Source organism: Parasteatoda tepidariorum, chromosome 9 (genome assembly GCF_982258835.1).
Source record: "Parasteatoda tepidariorum strain Cologne lab strain chromosome 9, Ptep-v5.0, whole genome shotgun sequence".
Taxonomy (NCBI): Eukaryota; Metazoa; Arthropoda; class Arachnida; order Araneae; family Theridiidae; genus Parasteatoda; species Parasteatoda tepidariorum.
In genome coordinates, this window is record NC_141763.1 from 9,769,798 (window position 1) to 9,793,302 (window position 23,505).

The 23,505-nt window shown below is 31.7% G+C and overlaps 1 long non-coding RNA gene across 1 annotated transcript in view; it reads left to right on the forward strand.

Annotated features, from left to right (window-relative positions):
• Positions 1-231: 231 nt before the first annotated feature.
• Positions 232-23,505, forward strand: part of LOC139426914 (uncharacterized) — a 55,355-nt gene continuing 32,081 nt past the window's right edge. The window contains exon 1 of the long non-coding RNA XR_011638035.2: positions 232-1,109. This is a non-coding gene — a long non-coding RNA (uncharacterized LOC139426914). The remainder of the gene's footprint in view (positions 1,110-23,505) is intronic.

Below are 23,505 nucleotides of genomic sequence, written 5' to 3' on the forward strand. Positions count from 1 at the left end.
CCTCCGTAAGTATTCTTTGTGATTTTTTTTCTGAATTGTTACATCTGTTCGTAATTGAAAACTAAAATGAGCAGACAAGTTTGCAAATGCTTTATATAAAGCAGTAGAGAGCTCTTTAAAGCGTCGGGTGGGAGAACAATGCTCATCCGGAACCGGGGCCCCATCATTGTTTATGATTTTGAGTTAGAGGCAAATTTTTACACATCGATCTTGTTTATCAATCGTCAGAGCGACTAACCGTAACACCTTGCTATTTCACAATTCAAACATTCTCTTACATTTCTATTGATGAGTTTGTTAAACGATAATATTTTGAAACATTTGAAAGTGGTGCTAAATCAAATCAATGCTAAGTGAAAATGGCTTGTGAAATATACAAAACCGATTATGTGCACGGTTTGAGCAGAACTAAATGGAAACTTTAAAGTTTGTTTCTACCAAACCCTTTAAGTGCCTGTTTCAATTGTTGGAAACGTTAAAAGAAAAAAAAAATCAAGAATTTGTATGTTGTAACATATCGATGTTAACATCTAAAATCTCATCGACAGATCTTGTAACTTTAACGTCTTGAATTTTTAAAAAACTCATCTTTATTATTTTTTTTGTTGAAAAAAAAGCGATGGTATTGTGTACATGAATATCCAACACCCAGAACTTATCTACATTTGTAATAGAAGCTCAATACAAAGAATTGATGATAAACTCATCTGCATTTGTAAGAAAAAATAGTAGTATTGTGTACATTAACATCTGAAATTTCCACGTTTTATGGAGTGAAATCTGTGGATTATCATCAAAGTCTTAAATTTTCAAAGATTTGGCTACATTTCCTAGAAAAGGTCGCGATTGATTCTTATTTCTTAAAATTCTAATGACTTTCCACGTTTGTTAGAAAAACTTCAAGGGATTGTGTGAATTAACAACCAAATTTTTTAAAGACTTCTATATTTTCTGGAGAAAATTTTTGTTATGGCTTGTGTACACTAACATCTTGAATTTCCAAACACTTATGTATCGTTCAAGCACTTCAACAACAGTACCGCTGCCCTTATGTGTGATAATTATTCATCATAACGACAATTCTGCCTCTCAAGAAAATCGGAATTAAGGTAAGTACTATGAATTAGCTATATTTCTTTTACGCATAGATCATAACTAGCTGTTAAAAGTCGTATAATATGCTCTGTTATGTAATATATAAATTAAGTCGTTTTTGCTCAAGAAATTTCCGTCAAAAAAAGTCGAAAACATCATGTCATAATGGCTAAATAATAAGACATAATAAAAGAAATTTCAAGCAAAAGAGAAAATTTTTAAATATTTGCTGAGATAACTAAATATTAGGTATTGTTTTTTAGTTGTCCTTCTTATTATTGGTTAAAAATTGAAATTAAATTAGAGCATTGTTTTATCCAAAGTTATAGTCTGAAACAGGCAAAATGTAATTTTGCGATGCACTGCCAATTGAAATATATTTATATCAAATTCTGATTTGAAACTGTATTGTAAAATGATGATCTGTCACACAAGTTTTTGATTTTGTATTCTTTGGAAGTCTATTTAGGTAGTTGATTATATCGGTAACACTGAGTCGCAATGGCTCAGAGGATAGAGCGTTCGCCTTCCAATGAGGAGAACCGAGTTCGAATCTCAGCGAAGGCTGGTCTATACGAATTCCACATCCGGCTTGCACCTACCACAGTGCTGACGCGAAATATCCTCAGTGGTAGACGGATCATGGGTTAGAGTCTCCTTGCCGTCAGGCTAATCGCGGGATGTTCTTGTGTTCGTCCTCTCCATGTAACGCAAATGCGATTAGTTCCATCAAAAAGTCCTCCCTGAAGGCTAATTTCTCCCAATATTTGATCCAGGAGTTTCCTTGTCTTCTGGAATGGGTTCAAAATTACAATGCTGCGGAGTTGAACATTAGTAGTCGTAAACCCGGAAATTGGGTCGGATGTTCAACGACGGTTATAAAATTATAAAATATATTAATAACACTAAAAAGAATAATTCGTTAAATTTTTTATGATCAACGGACAAAAATTTTGCGCTACTATTTATCTGAAATATTCTAGTCATTGTATTTGTTTTCTTTGTCTTATCGAACTATTTGTTTTAAAATAGATATTTTAGCGGAATATTCAAATGTAAGAAGCGGATTATGGGCCGAAGAACCTTTAATTAAAGTTATCAATTCATTTATTGACAAAATGTATGTTGTGTCCTTAACACTTGCATTTATATTGCATTTTTCTAAAGGTTAAATTAGATAACAAACTTTGACCCAAAATTATCTAAAATGATCAAAATCAAATTACTTTTATAACCGTCGTTTAACAGGCGACGCAATTTTTTTGGGATCACGACTACTAATGCTCAACTCCGTAGCTTTGTAATTTTGAACCCAATCCGGAAGACAAGGGAACTCTTGAACCAAGTATAGGGAGAAATTTGCAGTCGAGGAGGACTTTGGGATGGTACTAACCCGCATTTGAGTTACATGGAGAGAAAAACACGAAAACTTTCCAGGTTTAGCCTGGTGGCAAGGTGACTCGAACCCATGATCCCTGTACCACAGAAGATATTTTTACGTCAGTACTGTGGTCGGTTCGAGCCGGCTGTGGAATTCGAATCGATCAGGTATCGGTTTGATTCGAACCCGGTTTACCTTATTGGAAGGCGAACGCTCAATCCCCTGAGCCACTGCGGCTCTAAAATAATTGATTAAAATTAACTGATTGATTTTTATTAATTGAATTAATCAAACGTAATCAGAATGCATAATAATGTAATCACAAAATATAAATGCTATGAAAAATCTTTCTTGCAAAGTGAACAGCGTTATAGTAATGTACAGTCTTTGTTATTTTAAATCGAATCAGTTATAAATGAAAACTGTTGCGACTATAAAAAAAAACACTGATTTGAAATTATCTTACTTGCATTTAAGCGAATCAGTCGAAAACGAATGACTGAATCATTGATACGCTATTTTGAAAGATCTTCCACGGTTGTTCGAATCGGCTGAAAATGAAAATTGTCTAGTCATAATAGGCATGGAATGTAAAAAATTTGAGATTTTTTGATACCTGAAGTCCGTTGTATTTTAAGGGTATGCATCAAAAATATTTATTTTTTATACATATAAAGCAAATAATATATATAATAAAAATTAAGTCAATTCCTAATTTGGCCTAATTGAAATTTTTTGTTTTAGTTACTTTTTATTAAATAATTACAATTTTTCTCCCATATAAAACTAAAATTAATTAATTAAATTTAATTAATGAATTAATATACGAAAAAACTGTATTACCATCAAGCGTCATTTACTACAAGTTTAAAAAAATGTATTTCAACTTGAAAGGATTAATTGAAAATTTGAGCGATATATATATATATATATATATATATATATATATATATATATATATATATATATATATATATATGTATATGTATATGTATATGTATGTATATGTATGTATATGTATGTATATGTATGTATATGTATGTATATGTATGTGTATGTGTATGTGTATGTGTATGTGTATGTGTATGTGTATGTGTATGTGTATGTGTATGTGTATGTATGTATATGTATATATATATGTATATATATATGTATATATATATGTATGTATATATATATGTATATATATATATGTATATATATATATGTATATATATATATGTATATATATATATGTATATATATATATGTATATATATATATGTATATATATATATGTATATATATATATGTATATATATATATGTATATATATATATATATATATATATATATATATATATATATGGAGAGTGTGAAGTAATGGTAATTATTAAAAAAATAGGCGCGTGGTATCAGACAACTATAAAAGTATAAGTTTGGTGACGTGAACCACACGTGCTAAAAAGTAATGTTCTTTTTTACTTTATCTGACTCAGCGAGTATTAAAATAATTAAATATTTAATGAGCGCAATAAACTATTTTCTTTTGTTCAAATAGAACTATAATTTATAAACTATCACTGTTGTTATTTTCAAAATATGCGAAAACTGAATCGCTTATAGTTAAAATTTAAAACAATGACTAACGCTTAACCGATCAGAAAATTCCATTTCGTTTTTCGCTCATCCCTGTTTAATGAATGAATTAATATTTGAAAAAAAAACTGTATTTACATAAAAAAAAGTACTTTGTTGGCTTTGAAATCTAAACTAGCACAACTTTTTCCCCCCAGAAAGAATGTTCCACGAATATTTCAACACCTACATGTACACCGAATGTTCCTATGTAAACATTCCACTTTACTACACACGTGAATGTTATTATGAAATACATAGATGAATGTTTATATTGAAATGCGAGAATATAAAAACACTATCTTGCCGGACATCCTTCCAAGATTAAGGAGAAAAACATTCTCATCCTTCAACATTTGCCGGATAATCCGGCTTTCCATCAAATCGGGAGAGACCGCCGCGAATTATTCAGTAACTACTATCCTTACCCACCCGCCTACTGCAGCTAATAACCCGGGTGCTGAATTTCACACGCCTTGCCGGACAGTTACACCTCCCGGACGGTTTAGAAATGGGCATATCTTATCATCCGGCTACTCTATGCAAATGTAGCGTATAATGAAATATAGGAGGAAATGGTGTTTTCGCTTAGCATTCAATAATGTGGAACAGTACGAATGAGAAACAATGAATGGAATTCGATCATATTTTTAAATTTCAGAGAGAATGAGGCAATGAATAAAATTCGATTATGCTTTTAAGTCCTGGTTTCGAATAAGACTATGAGTTGGAATAAAGCTACATATTGTAAATTTGGAGAAATAAGACTGAGAAATTCACTGGCGTAAGAAATTAAGGGAATTTGCAGATTTGTTCGATTATCGATCGAACTAATGGACGGATTTTAACGAAATTTGATACGTAAGTACATTGATACAATACAAAACAAATAACCATTCAACAATTGTCATACACGTGCATGATCGTGCGCAACACTCGTTGTAGTCGGAAAGTATGAAACAGCGGTTGCAGAATAAAATAAATTAAAAAAATGGGTCCCCTCTTACAGATATACAGGCCTTGCAGCAAGATTTCATACTTGAAAGAAGGCAGTTTATCATGTCCTGTGGCAATTGGCTTGAATTGTCTTGTGGCAATTTCATATCTTATGTGGCAATACACATGCACGATAATGCTCGTGTATTACAATTGTTGAATGGTTATTTGTTTTGTATTGTATCAATGTTACGCACGTATCAAATGTCATTAAAATCGGTTAAGTAGTTCTGGAGATAATCGACCCAGTCTACAAGTTCTCTTAATTACTTTCACTCAATTTTACTTTCACTTAATTACTTTCACTTAATTACGTTCACTGAATTTTAATACGAGTTTTAAGTTTCACGTGCATCAATCGTGTTAAAAATGTGTAATATCTAATTCATCTCGAATTGATTCTTTCTCAACCTTTTCGAAATCAATTCAATCGATTCATGCGAAACAGTTGACGGTGATCTTTCGATTGATTTTTTTCCACATCGATTTGAAGTTGATACAATTTTGAGATCAATTTAAAACGCTGGTAATGCGTTGATATATTTTGACACTCGTATCACTTGTCCTTGCACCAGCAGTGGACTTATCGTTAAGACACGGTTCCCGGCCGATCACGAAGTCAAGCAGCGATTGCGGCTGCCAGTGTGCGGTTGGGTGACCATTTGGATCTGTCTGCGTAAGGACCGGGGGTGTGCGGTATGGGTCCTCGTTAAACCGTTCTACCGTAAAGTGCTCGACTTCTCGTGCAGGTCGTCGGGCTACCGAAGCGAGTGTGCTATTACCTCTGCAGAGGATCAAACTTGTGATGGCATGTCTTTGGATCATCCTCAGGGATGTTTCCCAGACCGTCGCCAATAGCCCATTGTGCAGCTCTAGTGCGACGTAAAGGAACTAAAACAACACTTGGCCTTGATTTGTTTAACTCATATTGATATGACCATCCGTTCTTGATGTAAGCTTTTTGAAGTTTTGAATCACTTCGAATTTTTAAAAACATTATTGTGATTTATTTCGAAACGATATTGAACAGCCGAATTATTTAGCACTTCTGATTAAATCAATGTTTAACTTCTAAGTCTAGTAATTTCTCAGAAGACAAGTGAATTTTTAGATTAAACTTTGGGTCAAGGTTTAACCCAGGGCCAAGTCGTTTCGAATTCAAGATTAACCCATATCAGATTTACAGTTAATACAGATAAGATTTTCAGCCAATTCAGAAGGCAATGGAACTCTTTGAGTAAATATTGCGAAAAAGTCTTGGTTCAGTGTCGTATGCGTACAAATAAAGATTTGAACGGCAATGGGATACATGCAAGTGACGTAGTGTAGGAATCTTGATCCTGATTGGTTATTGAAACGAGACATTTGTTTACGTTAACTACTGTTCTTTTCAGTCTATTTCGAGTAAGCCAAGCCCGTCAAGTATCAATTCTTTTAAGTGACACATTCTAAATTTTTTAATAAAATTTTTAATTCTTTCACTATATATTTACACAGAGACTTAACACATAGACAGGCATGAAGTCACGTGAAACGTAAGCAAAATAATTATGCATCGAAGTTGCCAGGTACACAAAACAAAAATATATCACGGTTACAATAAAATACTTAAACAAATAATAAATCAAAATTGAATAAAAAGAAGTAGACGTGAAAGAATTATATTTCAGTTGATTCGATGCGCGATACGGCTTTGCATTGAATTAACTTATCAATAATTAACATTCTAACTAAAGTAGAGAAATTTAACTTTAATACACCATTTTGCCGATAAAGATCAGCTGGCGCTGTCGTCTTAGGTCACATGTGTGGGTCTGAGAGCTCTTCTTCTTGAAATGCTAATATCTAATTACCTCTTAAAAATAATATTTTATGAGTTTTATCTACTATTACAGATGTATAGTACAACCTCTTACTCATCGTATTTTATCGTAGGACACCTATATAAAAATTGGAGGTTAAGATATTCTGAAAGCATTATTAAAAAAAAAAATTCTCTTAAATTCAGAATTTAATCATAAAAATTCAGCATTTAGGTATTATTTGGCGGCATATAATATACTCTGAAATATTCATGTCTAATTAATATGCATGAAACAATATAAAATCTGCATGTTCAAATTAGGGCAACAAAAACTGTTCTCAAACATTGACGAATTTTGAGTAGAATTTTCAGCAATGATTCCCTTTGTTGATCATTTAGAATAGATCTCAGGGGAGGGAATATTCTTCTAAACGTTCTGTTCGGAAAAACAATAAATTTTTAACGCTTGAAAAAACACCGGGGAAAAAAAAACGTCAGATGAAAAATGAAAGTGACATAAACACGGGAACTTCGGAATTCACCCATACGAGCATAATGAAAAAAATATATATATAAATATAACTTTTAAAAAATCAAAAGTTCGGAGGGAAAATTTTCAATTTTTTTCGTTCTCCGAAAGGTATGTTTAAAAAACAGAAAGAAAAACACGCAAACAAAACTTCAATCAAGCCCGGGTTAGTTTTTTTTCCTCAACTTTTTTCAGTCCTTAAAAAACTGTGTGCCACCCTTCATCTTTAAAGAATAAAAACAGAGAATAAGTTCTCCTTATAATCAGTGTGAACAGCAAACATTCGACTTTAGTTCTCGAAGGGCAAAGAAAAGTTCTTTTCGTAAAGAACGTCACCTACCCTACGGGGGTGGACGAGCTATTTTGACTTGTAAATTTTGGATGATCTGCATGCACTTCCCAGCGGAAAACAATAAACGTCACAGTTTTTTGAAGCATATCTATTCTATATTTCCATATTATTTCAAATACAAAAGAATAAATATTGTTTAGTTCACAATCTTGATTTATGAACATACTTGAATTACATGAACTTGAATAATATAACACTACTAGGGGGCTAAGTCCCCTGTTTGCTGACACCCACCAACCCCGATGATTTCTTCTCAATAATTGCGGTTTTTTGAAAAGAAACAGTTAAAATTATTTAACAAAAAATGTACAGTCCCTGTCTTAGTTATTAGACGCACTATAAGATTCCATGTAAAATCTTAATTTTCAGATGATACTATACAGCTTTATTGTTTTTATGCGGCTGAAACCGGTTTGCACTTGTTTACGTTCGTGTATCAACGGGTTAACATTGTAATGCAATACGTCAAAAATAAATACAAATAGGAAGTATGTAAAAAAATCTCCCGAATAAAACCCCTTTATATGTATGATTAAAAATTAAATTATTGCATAACTCGTGCAAAACATGTAATTATTAAAAAACCACAGTGCGTCTAATAATTTGATCAAATTATAATATATTAATACTAGTGGGCTGCTCCCCCTGCTCGCTAACGCTTGCCAACCCCCGAAAATTGCTACGCAATCAATGCGAAAAAATTCTAAGAATTCAAAACAATTATTCAAATCCATATAAAATTTTTTTTTTTTTTTTAAATTACATCTTTTTAGTAATTACTAAGTCATTAAAATAAATTTGAATTCAAATAAATGACATGTAATTCGTTGAACCTATTAGAAATGTGCTATTGTATAATTCGTGATATAAATCAAAAATCGTCAAATAAATTCGTAATATATAAATTCGTGAAAAAAAGCGCTTTCGACATAATACTAAAATAGAGATCTATCGACAAAGACTACTCACTTCTGCCTAGCTTAATAGCATGAGATTGCCGCAGCTGATGCTCTCTGGTTATTTCAGTTTCCGTTTTTAAAAGCGCTATATGTTGAGCCACCTCAGCTAGATTTGGCATGTGATATTTTTAGTGGCAATCATTGGTCGATTCGCCGTATAAGGGCAATAGTAACGTTAACAAAACAGAGCAAACGTTGCCACCGGCGGAAAAGAAATACAGCCAAAATTTGGGAGCCACGTAAGAGAATTATATATATTATATAATACCTGTTATAATAAATATTCTATATTTATGTAATATATCGTCTAATTAATACATTCGTAAAATTTATATATCGTCTAATTTAACCAATCGATACACGAACGTAAGCAAGTGCAAACCGGTTTCAGTCGCGTAAAAATAATACAGCTGTATAATACCACCTGATAATAAAGATTTTACATAGAATGTGGGTTAGTTTCTGGTTTAGACAAATTTTCAGGAAAATTAGTGCAAAATTCAGATACGAGGAGCAAAATAAAATTAATTATTAATTTTTTTCTTACTCTGTCCCTTAGGCGTAGGAGAAGGAACATCATATGTTTTATTTTTATGAAAATAGTTTTGTTATTTGAAGTCCAACACTGGACCAATAATTTTATGCTACATACATTTAGGTTGTTTTTCGAAGGCTTTTTTGCTACCTGAAATAACTTTTTGGCATGTTTTTTTTATAACTGTTGCCAGTTTGTTACACTTATTTGTTTATTTATTTTTACACATACATATGCAGGTTTGTCTGTTCATTGCAAAAACTACTCATAGAGCTTTCGCCTTCCAATGAGGTCAGCCGGGTTCGAATCCCAGCGACGGCTGGTCGATACGAATTCCGCATCCGGCTTGCACCGACCACAGTGAGGACGCGAAATATCCTCAGTGGTAGACGGATCATGGGTTAGAGTCCTCGTGCCTTCTGGCTAACCGTGGGAGGTTCAAGGGGTCTTCCTCTCAGTGTAACGCAAATGTGGGTTAGTTCCATCAAAAAGTCCTCCACGAAGGCAAATTTCTCCCAATACTTGATCCAGGAGTTTCCTTGCCTCCTATATTGGGTTCAAAATTACAAGGCTACGGAGTTGAACATTAGTATTCGTAAACCCGAAAATTGGGTTTGCCGATCAACGACGGTTATAAAATGACAAAGAAATGGCTCATAAGGCACAGTCATAATGAAAAACAGCCTGAATTAGAGAAAGACTTCACACATTAGACGGCAATTGAGGACTTTACCTTCACTTAACAGAACATTTAGCTGATCTGGGGGACTGCTTGACCAGCGGGGGCCCCTTACATCTTTCATTACTGTTGGGTCAAATTTTACTTATCTGATTTATGAGAATTCAGATAAGTAATAAGTTTTCATAATTGAAAATATTTAAAATGATGCAAATTGCAAAGAAAAGCTACACTTATATGAAAATGAAACACTGTTAAGTTGTAGATTTTTTTTAAAAACTTTGGTTAAGTTTTAAAAAAAAATCAAGATTGTCAAAAGACTCAACAATCAACAAAAGTCTTAACGAAGATCACAAAGAGCTCAACGCTCATTGTCTCCGTTCATAAGACTTTAAAAATTTTAAATTACTTATAGATTTTAATAATTACCATATAGGTGAGTAGATTACCGTACCATATAGATTTTAATAATTACCATATAGGTGAGTAGATTACCGTACCATATAGATTTTAATAATTACCATATAGGTGAGTGGATTACCGTACCATATAGATTTTAATAATTACCATATAGCTGAGTGGATTACCGTACCATATAGATTTTAATAATTACCATATAGGTGAGTGGATTACCGTACCATATAGATTTTAATAATTACCATATAGGTGAGTGGATTACCGTACCATATAGATTTTAATAATTACCATATAGGTGAGTAGATTACCGTACTAAATTTATTTATGACCGTTCCACCTAATTTGTGATGTTTAATTTATTTTAGTTGTTTTTAAATGTAGGCTGTTTGTCAGTTCTAAAATCCAGATAACTCTTTATGGAAAAATGGTAAATACAGTTTAAAATATTTGCTTCGAGTGTAAGATATTGCGATTTTTTATTTATTTTTTTGTTTTCCTTGGTAGGAAGATATTCGGAAAAAGTCTTAGATTGTTTTTCGAATCAAAAAAGGAAATAACAATAAGGAGATTAAAAGTTTTACACCTCTCTTACGTAAACGAGTGGGACTAGGGATAATATTTTCCAGACTAGGGATTGTATTTTTCAGACAGATATGGGACTACAACCATAATTTTGAGTTCAAAAAAATCTAAGTTCCTACGTCTCGAATTGATTGTCCAATGTAAATTTTTTACTTAACCTTGTACATTTTTCTACACGTTTCAGTAATTTCAAGATTGTAAATCTTATGGTTTCTTTTCGCAGCAAAGTAAATTGTAACGTAAAGTTTGAAATCTGAACAGCGGTTGCGTCGTCAACGGGGCTTACGATTTTTAAATGTAAAGAGAAATCACTTATATTGTATTCTTTTTCCACAAAATCATACTTTTCGATAAACAAAAACTACAACAAACTGTTTGAGAGCAGCTATGGCTCGGAGGGTAGAGAGTTTGCCTTCCAATGAGGTGAGCCGGGTTCGAATCCCAGCGACGTTTGGTCGATACGAATTTCGCATCCGGCTTGCACCGACCACAGTGCTGACGTGAAATATCCTCAGTGGCACACGGATCATGAGTTAGAGTCCCCTTGCAGTCAGGCTAACCGTGGGAGTTTTTCATGGTTTTTCTCTCCATGTAACGCAAATGGGGGATAGTAGCATCAAAAATTCCTTGTCTTCTGGATTGGGTTCAAAATGACAAGGTTACGTAGTTGAACATTAGTAGTCTTTAACCCAAAAATTAGATTGGCTGTTCAACGACGGTTATAAAATAAAATAAAACAAACTGTTTGATAATCACTGTTTCATAAACTTTTTATTTTGAATAAATGATCTGTAACAATTGTTCTAAGCATTATATAAAGCTATCGACAAATTTCTCAAAAAATTATTGCAAAATTCGGATACGACGAGCAAAATGAAAGAAAAAAATATGTAACTATAAAAATCTAACTTCAGCGCATGCTAAATCGAAATAATCAATACATTAATATTGATAAAAATGTCAATACCAAATGACAATTTTCTTTACCTTTTTGACGTAAAATATTTTTTCGAAATTTTGTTTTTTTATGGTTCCATCTCATCTTAAATATTTTATGAACAAGTTTTTGTCAAATGGGGAATCAAATTCTTCTCCTTATCTGTGTCTATCCTATTTCCCTTTTATTATCCCTGATAAAAACAACCATTTTCACTTGGCTTTTCACCCAATCTTTTTTTTTACTTATTTACTTTTTTTTAAATAAAAAACAATCTAAAATTAAAATTTTTTTCACTCTTTCAAGTTTTCTCTTTTGCAACTTCCTGCAGCTATTTTCTTTCTTTTATGTACGCAAAAAATACATAAAATATTTCGCACGTAATTATCTTACGGCTCATAAAAGTTTAACTTTTATCGGCTTAAAAACAGCCATTAATTCAACTACAGTTTTTTTTTCTTCTTCTTCAAAACAAAGGTTTTTCCTGTTTGAAGCATTTTGAAAAATAACAATTTTATCTTTAATTTAATGACTTGAATATGAAAGCAGGAAATATGTATGAAAACTTTAAAATCTATTCTTTGTTGATGATCACACTTCTCAGTTACTTTAATCGAACTATGAATACTACCTTATTTATGTTTAGGGATTTTTATTCCCTATAACTCAGCATCAAAATATTGAGGAGGTTAGCCACAATCTAGAATTATGGTTGAAAGTTTGGGACCCTATATATTAATGTAACTTTTTTTTTCATTTCGCTATATCCGGGCAAAATATCGGAAGTTAGTTTTTTCTTGATATTTATTATTTTTCATCATTATATTTTATAGTGGTTAAAAAGTTAATAAACTCTAATGCATACAAAATGTTACTTTATTGTAAACTGTGAAATTTTAAAAGACAAACATCAAACATTAATTTCACTTTTTTCATTCCGGGAAAGTACTTACGCAGATGAAAAAAATTTTGCACGCAATTATTATATTGATTTATTCAAAGATGTCATAATATCGGAAGTTAGTTTTTTAATGATATTTATTATTTTTCATCATTATGTTTTATAGTGGTTAAAAAGTTAATAAACTCTAATGCATACAAAATGTTACTTTATTGTAAACTGTGAAATTTTAAAAGACAAACATCAAAGATCAAACATTAATTTCACTTTTTTCATTTCGCTATATTCGAGAAAGTACTCACGCAGATGTAAAAAATTTTGCACGCAATTATTATATCAATTTAATCAAAGATGTCAAAATATCGCGAGTTAGTTTTTTGATGATATTTATTATTTTGGAACCATGGAACGGCTATGTATGGAACTGTTTATACCATGGAATTGCTCAGTGACAAGCCACAAGACTTTCAATTCCACAGATTTTATGGGCATGTATATTGCATGTACAATGCGCAGGAAAAAAAATTTACTACCTTGAATAAATTTTGATCTAATGATCGGATCTTTACGTTCTAGAACTCAATCTTAATGGTCGAGGGAGGGACATCAAACATACTAATTAATAAGTACAAACGATATTTTAAGTTACAAAATCAGACATAAAGACGTACTTTCTCTAAAAAACAATACCTTTTTTTCCAATGAATTCGGATTTCTGACTCCCAAAATAAAAGGAAAAGCCGCAAAATGGAAAATATGGTACCAATAGTTTATTCAGGAGAGCACTTCAAACTTTTGGCCCCTTAATGTTAATTTTACTCTTGCGTATTCCGCGTTATGTCTCGAGAACTTTTAAAGTGAATTGAAACAATTTTTGCACACAATTAGGAAGTCTGTTTATCTAGAGATAATTCCATGAAAAAAATTATTTTACTAAATATTTATTGTTTTTTTATTATTTTATTTAATAATAGTTTAAAAATTTTGAGTTGTAAGGCACATAATTTTTTACACAATTTCGCAGTATCTAATTTCCCTTTGCAAAATACAAAACTTTGAGAGAAATCGGTTGAACAGTTCATGAGAAATCGAGTTTTAGAAATGTCGTATATTTATTGGGTCAACCGTTCGAACCATTAAGATTGAATCCTAGAACGTGAAGATCTGATTAGATCAAAATTTACTTTGGGGTTCTTTTTTGCGCACTATAAGATAAATAACTTTAACAAATATTTTAATATTTTGTATTATTAAACTCTTTCTAAATTTCTTATTAAAAACTTTGGAACGAAAATTTTCTAATTAATTAATAATTCACATTCAATTTGAAAAACAGAATAAAGAATGCAGCTAACAATTTTAAGTTTTTTTTTAAGAAAACGTGAGATTCTAAATATATATAGATATATATATATATACACATAAGAACCATTACATTATGACCACCCTGCTAATAACATGTAGGACCACCTTTAGCCCTCAAAACTGCTAGCACCCGAGGTGGCATTGATTCCACAAGGTGCTGATAGGTAGTCTGAGGTATCTGGTACCAAGCGCTCACCAACTGCAAATCCCTCACATTGCGTGGGGGTAGCGTGGCAGCACGAATTTGATTTTCCAAGTAGGACCACAAATGCTCTATTGGATTAAGGTCAGGTGAATTTGGGGGCCAAGACATGACTTGAAAGTCACTGGAATGTTCTTTATGACGATTCGACCCTTATGACGGTGCATTATCCTGTGGGTAAACACCATCCCCCGCAGGAAAAACTGTTGCCATGAATGGGGGAACCTGGTCTGCAGCTATTTTCAAGTAGCTTACAGACGTCAGGGATTGTTCTATGAGGATTATGGGTCCTAATGTGCCCCATGAAAACATTGATCCTGGGCTAACCGATTGTTATAGATGGAGAGTGGTCATAATGTAATGGCTTTTCGGTGTATATATATATATATAGCTCTGTGAGTTTCCGAAATTTTCCTTTCTGCCATAAATATTTGCACTTGAGGTGTGAGATGTGTTTCATTTGCGTGTGTTCCCATTTCGAAATTCTATCGTAGTGTGTCTCAAGTGTTTTCTATATAAACTGTTGTAACTTAAGAAGTATGTCTTATTAAAAATGAGCACTCAAAAATCAATTGATAGCTTTTTGCAATACGCGTTTCAGGAATTTGAATAAAACGCCAGCGTACCAGTTATTTAAGTAAAATACCAAAGTACTAGTTATTCAAGTGTGAAAAAGTCACATGACATGTACTTTAACCCAATTAATATCAAATAATTCAAAAAAATCTTAATTTCTATGTCAGAATTCTATAAGCAGTAGTCAATCATAAGAACTGTTTTCTGGGGGGGGGGGGGGGCAAATGATAAGTCAAAGTTTTTTCAAAATATTATTTTTAACTGGACCTTAACGAAGCTAGTCTTTTTATTGCATAAAACAAAATGCCTAAGTCTTTTTTTTTCGACTGGCTTTCAGAACGATCCATTTTTCTAACGAACCCCCTCAGTTGTGACGTTGCTGTCATTTTTCATAACGCTAACTTTAATAGCGAGGGAATATCTTGGAAAGCGAAGAGCCTTTTTTTTTACTTAGAACGAAAGATAAGGGTTCAAAAATGAAGCGAAGTCAGGGTCGCTGACAATTGCCTTATTGGAAAATTAGTTACGAGGGAAAATGAAACAAGTGTAGCTTTTTCACAGAATCTTCCTCCCTGTAGTTCTCTGTCCTTGAATTATTCTTTTTTATATTTTTTTTACCACTAAGAGACCATAATTTTGATTTCATCCGGAGACTAATCGATCATTTCCTTAAATGTTTAAAAAAGATTATAGTAGACTATGGCGCCATCTCGTGACGAATATTTAAGTTATAAACAAAAAATTGGAAGTATTTGGCTGTAAATTAATTGCTGCAATGGAAATAATTTAATTGATATTGGAATAAAAGGCTAGTTTTGGTTGTTTATCAAATAAGTTGGTTTGCAAAAATAATTTTTTTAAAACAAATAACAGGGCATGGGTGTTTCTCTCTGTGTGTTGTCCTCTGTTTGTTGTGTGTGAAAGTGACCCACCAGTGGTAAAAAAGTTTCTCTTTCACAGCAGAATATGTAACGATAATCATTATTTCTCCATATTTTCATCCCTATTTTCAAACTTTTCTTTTCTTCTCTTTTTTTTAAAACCAAGCACTGAACTTCCGTTTTTCACCTCGGAAGATGCCGGAAGTGTTACTCATTTAACGTTACCCAGTGGGCGCCTGTGAACCTAAATCACGCAGGCGAGCAACATTAACCACGTCACACTGCACTGCCACAGATACCCTTTCATACACATATCACACAATATCTTATATCCGTCGTTGAACAACCGACCCCATTTCGGGTTTGCAACTACTAATATTCAACTCAATACCCTTGTAATTTTGAACCAATACAGAAAACAAGGAAACTCCTGGATCAGTACCCACAGAGGTAATGATTTGTTATGGGAACATGGAGGACTTAGCGACTCGACAGATTTCAGTGCCCTACCGACCAGGATATTCCGGCCCCATATCACACAATAGAGAACAACAAACAAGGAGAAACATCTATCCCCTGAGCGGGATTCGAACCAGCAATCATTGGCTTCGCAGTCATGCACGCTAACCGCTCGGCCACCAGGCCGGCTTGTTCTCGAACTAATTATGTGAAAAGCCTTAATATGGCTGAAAATCAGTCATCAGCACTTTTCCTAACTCACATTTGACAGAATTCGAATTTTATTAGAATTCGCTAATTAATAAAAGATAATTAAAAAAAACTGATAAAATTAATTTCTACGAAAAATGAAATGGTAAAGTTTATCGATGTATAGATATTCATTTAAAAATAATCAAAAATCAAAATAATTAACGAAACTACTTCGATTCCCAAATTGTTACGCAAACTCAATATATTTTGTTAAAATTTTCAGAAATATTTTATTCGAATGACACGCTTTAATGCAAAACTTAGGAAACCCATCAACTAATAACAGACGATATTTTATTCATCATCTCGCAGACGATTCTGGGAGTAAATTTGAATTAAAACACTTGTCGCAAGTCGTCTGCCTGACAAGCTAACAAGCTAGATAATGGAACACAAGCATGCAGTAAGATAGAGCTATTAACAAGTCCTGAAATATTTAGCGCCTGCATGGAATTTCCAGCACGTGCTGTGATTGCGAAAACCGTCCATTCTCTCATTCGCGTGATAATCACGTGTCTTCTACAGATCGTTTGCAGCTTTAGAACCACAAGTTAATGCTCTACGCAGGTACATTTTGAATATATGCTGAAGTTTTCGCGGAAAATTGATTGTAAGCTCTAATATGTGGTTGCTTTTTCCGCATTAATGGCTAAACCACTAATATTACTCTCTACGGTAGAAATTACTAATCTTCGATAGAAGGAACTAATGTAAACATAAATCATGGCTTTAGTTTCAGAGAAGAGGAAATTCATTTTATTATTGTAAAAGAAGTTTGTATAGTTTTTAATTCTCGGTAACATTGGATTTGTTATTATGCTTTGATATTTAAGTTTAAATAAGACATATTTTTGTTTATATATACATACATTAAATTTAATTTTAAATTTCGAAGAACATATGAATATTTTGATTTAAAATTGAAGAATTTTTTTTCGTATGACATTTTTATATTCAGCAACAAAGCTTAAAATGAAAAAAAAAATTATGAATTATGATAAATTTTTTTATTTTATTTTCTGTTTAGAAAAAAAACTTTAAACTATATACAGCTCTACCTTACTATTTATTTAATTATGGTTACACGTCATGTGAAGGCTTTATTACAAAGTACGGCTCATAAGTTAGAGAAGAGCATCATAGAGATACATATAGGGTTATGGTAGGATTCGAACTCGTTACCTCCATGCTACAGGGTGTTTTGCGGAACAGCAAGCCTTTTTTGCCCCCATTTACTATAGATTCAAGAGAATGGCTTATTAGTGAAAGTAGTTAAAACAAAAATTTTTAACAAAAAAATTTGCTTGTTATCTTCACAAATTTATCTTTTTCAAACCTTTACTCACATCTTTCAAGCTACAGAAAAAAATATTCTTCTCTGTATAAAATTATGTACTTATTTTCTCCGAAATAATAATATTCTTTCCTCCTTGACTATTTGTTATTTTGCTTAAGGTAAAGGTTTTTGCGGAGTGTTTCGTTTAAAGTACTTTTATTCTTTTGCAAAAGATGCTTTTCAAATTTCATTTCTTTGGACAAGTGATTATAAATCTCAAAGCGATTTCTACAAAAATTGTCATGAGCATGGACAATATTTAAGGATGAATTACCAAAATATTTTCTCAGAAGATATGCAGCCACATTTCAGATAAGAATCTAGACGAAATTAATAGATTTATTTATTAAATAAACATTTTTTATTACGAGTTTTAACATACAAATTTTATCGTGAAATTAATTACTATATTACTTCTGAGCAGTGGTGGCTCAGGAGATGGAGCACTAAGTCTATGGTAAAATACCTATGGAGAAATGTTGCCATAGCTGTATGGCAAATGTGTACCATAGCCTATGGAAAAATTTCTTCATAAGCTATATAGCACACCTTAGTTTTAAGGCAAAAATTCGGCATATAAAAAATGCCATGGGATATTCCTATGGGCTTTGCCGGTGGTGAAATTTTGCCATATACGTATAGCAAATTTTTGCCATACATGTATGGCAATATTTCAATCGGACATTCGATCAATGGTCGGACGAAATGAACTCGCTGCACACCGCTCGCATCGACCACAATGCTGACGTAGAATATCTTCAATAGACGGACCATGGGTTAGAGACCCCTTGCAGTGGGAGGTTTTCGTGGTTTTCCTCACCATGTATTGCAAATGCGGGTTAGTTCCATAAGAAAAAGTCCTCCACGGTGGCCAATTTCCCCAACACCTTGATCCAAGAATTCCCTTGTCTTCTGGATTGGGTTCAAAATCACAAGCCTACGAAGTTGAACATTGGTTGTCATCATTGTTCATCGATATCATGTAAATGCATCAATATCATATACATTAGTATATATCATTTAAAAAAGAACGTGTTTATTAAGAAACTGTTATATCATTTTATGATTTATTTGTTTTTAATTGATTTTTTACCACGTTTATATAAACTTGCCTTCGTGTATGTCTGTCCGGGTGGAATTTTGTAATCGATTTTAAACTAACTTCCCGACTAGCTACAAACTTCAAATTTAGCACACAGTTCAGAATTGGATGACAATGCATGAAAATGAAGAGAAAAAAGACATGCAAAGTAAAATAAAATTAAAATTTAAAAAAAAATTATTTTCGAGATTGTCTTTTGTTGTCGATTCCATTATTCGCGATCGCAACGAACTATAGGGGGCGTTGTTGTATGAGACGCTTACCTGCGATTTCTATATGAACCGTCATTCAGTTACTCTGGAGACGTCGTTAATGTAGCGTGTAGCATTGCAACGTTCCTTCTTTAATGTGGCTTATTAAATTTAAAAAAGAAAAATGCATGATCTTCTTTCTTATACAACCGAAAACAAAATGGTATATCTTTTTATTAGAGAAGGAACATCCAAAACACATCGGAAAAATATTTGTACACTAACAGAAAAAAATATGTATATTCTTATAAGAGTTAAGACCTAATGCCCGAGAAATAGTATTACTAAATTTAATGATATAACATGAAAGGCCTATTTAAACTTTACATTCTATAGTTTTAAGAATCATATTACTTCAAAAATTAAAATGAACAAAAAGTATACATAAGCCTCATAATTTTATGAAATTTAATTTTGTAAACAACGTTTTTTGACAACAATTTTTATCAAAAAATTTCAAGTTTCAATAAAAATCATTATTTAGAAACTAAGAAACGTAAAATAAAGAATGCTGACGAAACAAAAACAAAAAAAAAACAAAAAATTCTTTTTTGTCGCCATTTTTAGTGCTACGAATATTCGTCTTTGGGATTTGCCAAAAACAAAACAAGATGCAATTTTATTTTTTCAGGAGGGAAATATTTTACCGAAAAAACGAAAATGTACCAATTCCCACAACATAAAACTTTATCTTGGTAAACGTACGTTTTGGAAATGTTATTTCATTTGGAATCTTATTCATCAGAGTTCATATGGCGATATGATTGTTTTGAATCTATGCTAAACTCTATATCGGCTCATTTTCCACCGAAATCCGATTAACTATTTTGATTTTAAATAAAGTGTTTTATTTTATGAATTGTCGCAAAAATTTTAAGTGTAGATTGGCGGCACTTAAAAACCGCCAAATCTGTAGCGGCGGTGGCGTTAATACGTAAGTGCCAAATTTTTATTCCATACTTTTCTGAATCATATTATTTCAAACATTGGAATATACAAGAAGTATACATAAACACATGTTATACCATTTAATTTTTCAAAAGTATTTTGAGAACAATTTTTATCAAAAAATTACAAACTAAAAAACGGAAAATAAAGAATTCTTAGGATAAAAAAAACGATTTTAAGAATTCTTAACATTGAAATAAAAACTTTCATATTGTTTCTTTTTTTATTATTCTTATAGTTCTTAATCAGACGTAAAAAACCATTCTGTAGAGAACCATCATCAAATGAAAAAAAAAATATTTACAAGCAAATTTTTTATTGTAAAAATCATTGCACTTACCTGATTTATGATTCCCGGAGAATTCCAAAATGATAAGTTCCTTGTTTGAAAACTTTATTCTCAAATAATATATACATAGTTTATACCTTCATTACTTTTAGATAACATACTACACAGCAAAATTTTATAATTGATATGAATTTGAATATGTAGCTAAAAACAGAATAGCTGAATTTTAGTTGAACTTATTCTTTCAAAATTAAAAAAAACTTACCAAGAAAACGATTTAAATTAATTAAGAATCAGCACAAATGGCACTATTTCAATTAACTTGGATAATTTTTTATTGTTGTTTTCCGAATTATATGGATACAGAAATATATACTATTCTATAACGAAGAAGAATATGTTATACTATTACAATTTCTGTATGTTCTGAATTCATATTTATTCACTGGAATGACGAAAGCAATGTTGACTTCACTTTAATTCGTAATGAATTGAAGACAGAAGAAATGCATTTTACCTTAATACACACATCTGTAACAGTATCCGAAATCGGAAGTCATCAGTTGCAAGTTTGTTGATAATAGAAATTAAAAATTATTGAGGAATTTTTCTTCAAATGTTTGGCGTGTTCTGTTCCTGAAAGATTAACTAATATTCTGGAGATTTTTTTCAAGTTCTTCGGCCTTTTCCTTAGGGAAATTTTGTTTCTTATTTGCTGCTAAAAAATGGCGTCTGATTCAGTCAATGACTTTGATGGAACTAAATGAAAACGTGATAAATTAATGTCCGATATTTACAGGCTCCCGCTAGACGGCGTACTCGAGCGTTGCGATCGCGAATTTCAAATTATTACGTGTCAAGTGAAAAGATTTTTGTTGTCGAAGTATTTTTATTGGCTGAAAAATCACGTGGTAGGATCCAGTTTTTCCTCATTCATTTCCAGATTGTTTTGGTTGTCACCAGCATAAAGCTAATGAAAGTCGTAAAGGTATTCGCGATCGCAACGAACTATAGGGGGCGTTGTTGTATGAGACACTTACCTGCGATTTCTATATGAACCGTCATTCAGTAACTCTGGAGACGTCGTTAATGTAGCGTGTAGCATTGCAACGTTCCTTCTTTAATGTGGCTTATTAAATTTAAAAAAGAAAAATGCTTGATCTTCTTTCTTGTACAACCGAAAACAAAATGGTATCTCTTTTTATTAGAGAAGGAACATCCAAAACACATCGGAAAAATATTTGTACATTAACAGAAAAAAATATGAATATTCTTATAAGAGTTAAAACCTAATGCCCGAGAAATAGTATTACTAAATTTAATGATATAACATGAAAGGCCCATTTAAACTTTACATTCTATAGTTTTAAGAATCATATTAGTTCAAAAATTAAAATGAACAAAAAGTATACATAAGCCTCATAATTTTATGAAATTTAATTTTGTAAACAACGTTTTTTGACAACAATTTTTATCAAAAAATTTCAAGTTTCAATAAAAATCATTATTTAGAAACTAAGAAACGTAAAATAAAGAATGCTGACGAAACAAAAACAAAAAAACAATTCTTTTTTGTCGCCATTTTTCGTGCTACGAAAATTCGTCTTTGGGATTTGCCAAAAACAAAACAAGATGCAATTTTATTTTTTTAGGAGGGAAATATTTTACCGAAAAAACGAAAATGTACCAACTCCCACAACATAAAACTTTATCTTGGTAAACGTACGTTTTGGAAATGTTATTTCATTTGGAATCTTATTCATCAGAGTTCATATGGCGATATGATTGTTTTGAATCTATGCTAAACTCTATATCGGCTCATTTTCCACCGAAATCCGATTAACTATTTTGATTTTAAATAAAGTGTTTTATTTTATGAATTGTCGCAAAAATTTTAAGTGTAGATTGGCGGCACTTAAAAACCGCCAAATCTGTAGCGGCGGTGGCGTTAATACGTTAGTACCGAATTTTTATTCCATACTTCTCTGAATCATATTACTTCAAACATTGGAATATACAAGAAGTATACATAAACACATAATGTTATACCATTTAATTTTTCAAAAAAAGTATTTTGAGAACAATTTTTATCAAAAAATTATAAACTAAAAAATGGAAAATAAAGAATTCTTAGGATAAAAAAACGATTTTAAGAATTCTTTACATTGAAATAAAAACTTTCATATTGTTTCTTTTTTTATAATTCTTATAGTTCTTAATCAGACGTAAAAACCCATTCTGTAGTGTAGAGAACCATCATCAAATGAAAAAAAAATATTTACAAGCAAATTTTTTATTGTAAAAATCATTGCACTTACCTGATTTATGATTCCCGGAGAATTCTAAAATGATAAGTTCCTTGTTTGAAAACTTTATTCTCAAATAATAGATACATAGTTTATCCCTTCATTACTTTTAGATAACATACTACACAGCAAAATTTTATAATTGATATGAATTTGAATATGTAGCTAAAAACAGAATAGCTGAATTCTAGTTGAACTTATTCTTTCAAAATTAAAAAAAACTTACCAAGAAAACGATTTAAATTAATTAAGAATCAGCAGAAATGGCACTATTTCAAGTAACTTGGATAATTTTTTATTGTTGTTTTCCGAATTATATGGATACAGAAATATATACTATTCTATAACTATTACAATTCTGTATGTTCTGAATTCATATTTATTCACTGGAATGACGAAAGCAATGTTGACTTCACTTTAATTCGTAATGAATTGAAGACAGAAGAAATGCATTTTACCTTAATACACACATCTGTAACAGTATCCGAAATCGGAAGTCATCAGTTGCAAGTTTGTTGATAATAGAAATTAAAAATTATTGAGGAATTTTTCTTCAAATGTTTGGCGTGTTCTGTTCCTGAAAGATTTAATAATATTCTGGAGATTTTTTTCAAGTTCTTCGGCCTTTTCTTTAGGGAAATTTTGTTTCCTATTTGCTGCTAAAAAATGGCGTCTGATTCAGTCAATGACTTTGATGGAACTAAATGAAAACGTGATAAATTAATGTCCGATATTTACAGGCTCCCGCTAGACG